General features: G+C 50.5%; 1 pseudogene; it reads right to left on the bottom strand.

The window, feature by feature from the left end:
* Positions 1–225: 225 nt before the first annotated feature.
* LOC126204568 (5S ribosomal RNA) lies at positions 226–343 on the bottom strand (annotated as a pseudogene).
* Positions 344–2,331: the final 1,988 nt, after the last annotated feature.

Here is a 2,331-nt window from a genome sequence, read left to right as displayed (position 1 = left end):
GTTCAGTAAAAACTAAACTCCTCCCGCACAGGCCATGAAGGTCCAAAGGTACTGACAGTCCGCCGTGTCATCCTCAGCCCACAGGCGTCACTGGATGCGGATACGGAGGGACATGTGGTCAGCACACCCCTCTCCCGGCCGTATGTCAGTTTCCGAGACCGGAGCCGCTACTTCTCAATCAAGTAGCTCCTCAGTTTGCCTCACAAGGGCTGGGTGCACCCCGCTTGCCAACAGCGCTCGGCAGACTGGATGGACACCTATCCAAGTGCTAGCCCAGCCCGACAGCGCTTAACTTCGGTGATCTGACGGGAACCGGTGTTACCACTGCGGCAAGGCCGTTGGCGCCAGAAAGTTCAATGCAAGCATGCAAACATGTTTGCGTTGTGTGGTACATTTTGTATCCCGCCTGGAAGGCGGCGCGTGGGTCTGCTCCTGTAAACTGAAGGGTAGGTCGCATTTAGGAAGCGGGTAGGAGCAGGAAAAGGTGAAATGCTTCGGTATTGTTATTAAAAGTGGTTTTTAGTGTATCACTACACAATAACTGGAATACATAAAATATAATTTAACTTTGGCTCAGATGACTACGTAGGTGCGAAGCTGTACATCAAAGCTCACAAAAGTTACACAGGCAAAATCTGTAGTGGTTCGTCCACTATTAAGTAGAAGCTAAGTTGCTTGGTCGTCAACTCGGAAACAAATTGGCAGAATCTGGAGCGGCGCTCGTAGAGCTGCACAGCGCCGACTAGAGGTCGCTGTCGTCGGCGTCTTTGTCGTAGTGCCAACCTAAGCACTTGTACATGCGCCGTGGCATCGTAGCTATCGATGCCACAGTACGGGTTCCGGATACCAGTTTGTGGGATGGAGTTCCATGCCTGTTGCAGTTGGTCGGTCAATAGAGTGACAGTTAATGATTTTGTGATGACACTGGAGTTGTCGTCCGACGATGTCCCATATTTGCTCTATTGGAGACAAATCTGGTGATCGAGCAGCCCAAGACAACATGTCGACACTCTGTAGAGCATGCGGGGTTACGACAGCGGTATTGGGCGAGCGTTATCCTGCTTGAAAACACACCCTTGAATGCTGTTCTTGAATGGCAGCACAACGGGTCGAATCACCAGACTGACGTACAAATTTGCAGTCAGGGTGCGCGGGATAACCATGAGAGTGCTCCAGCTGTCATACGAAATCGCACTCCGGATCACAACTCCAGGCGTAGTCCTGCGTGTCTAATACACAGACAAGTTTGGTGCAAGCTCTCAACTGGCCTCCTCTTAACCAACACTTGCCATCACTGGCACCAAGCCAGAACCACCTTTGATCAGAAAACATAACGGACCTCCGCCCTGTCCTCCAACGCGCTCTCGCTTTACACACGGAAGAAGTAAATGGTAGTGGTTTGGGATCAATGGAATGCACGCAACAGGGAAACTGGCTCGGAGCTGTCCTAGAAGGAACATTCCTTGTGTCACTGTCGTACCAACTGAAGCTCAGATTTCTGCTTAAGATGTAGCACGATGCAACAGAACCATACGCCGAAAAAAATGGTCTTCCCTCTCAGTAGTTCCACGTGGCCGTCCACAGCCCGTGTCGCGATCGTACATTCTCGTGACCACCGCTGCCAGCAGTCATACATTCGTGCCTAGTCTTTCTGCAATATCGTAGAAGGAACACCCATCTCCTCCTAGCTCTATTACACAACCTCAGGCTCAGTCGGGTGATGATAATGGTATATTTATCGCCTTAAAGGCATTATTGACATGACCATCGCTAACGTCAACTCACCGCATCCAATCTCAGAGGCAACTAACATTCACAACCATTAACGAGCGTATATGAAACGATCCTGATTTGCATCCTCATAATGGCGCTACTAGGGCCACGCCTGCCATCTTCCGTTTATGTCTCATGACTCCTGGTTCTTGTTGCGATATTTTTTTCGTAATCGTAGCTAAACTGATGGTGTTCCGAATGCTGCGGCGAGAGCTGTGTACAACCGAGTGCTGGAGTGCCGGCCGGAGTGGCCGTGCGGTTCTGGGCGCTACAGTCTGGAACCGAGCGACCGCTCAGAGCCATTTGAACCATTTGAGTGCTGGAGTACGGGCTGTGTACGTCGCAGGACGCTGGGACATCGTAGGTATGTTCAATAATCGATGCGCTCTCGGAGTATGCTGAAAGAAGAATATTTCCACTTTCTGCCACCTAGTGAAAGTATGGCGTTGTAAGCAGTCAGAATGCGGTGTGGGTGCTGGAAAAGGGGAGGAACGATCAAAGACTTGATAACGATGGTTCCGACAAGTTTATTAGGATATGGTCAACCGTTATGGAAAG

The sequence above is a fragment of the Schistocerca nitens genome, chromosome 9, assembly GCF_023898315.1.
Source record: "Schistocerca nitens isolate TAMUIC-IGC-003100 chromosome 9, iqSchNite1.1, whole genome shotgun sequence".
NCBI classification, from domain to species: Eukaryota; Metazoa; Arthropoda; class Insecta; order Orthoptera; family Acrididae; genus Schistocerca; species Schistocerca nitens.
Note: the sequence above shows the minus strand (reverse complement) of the source record. Positions and strands in the feature narration are given on the sequence as shown.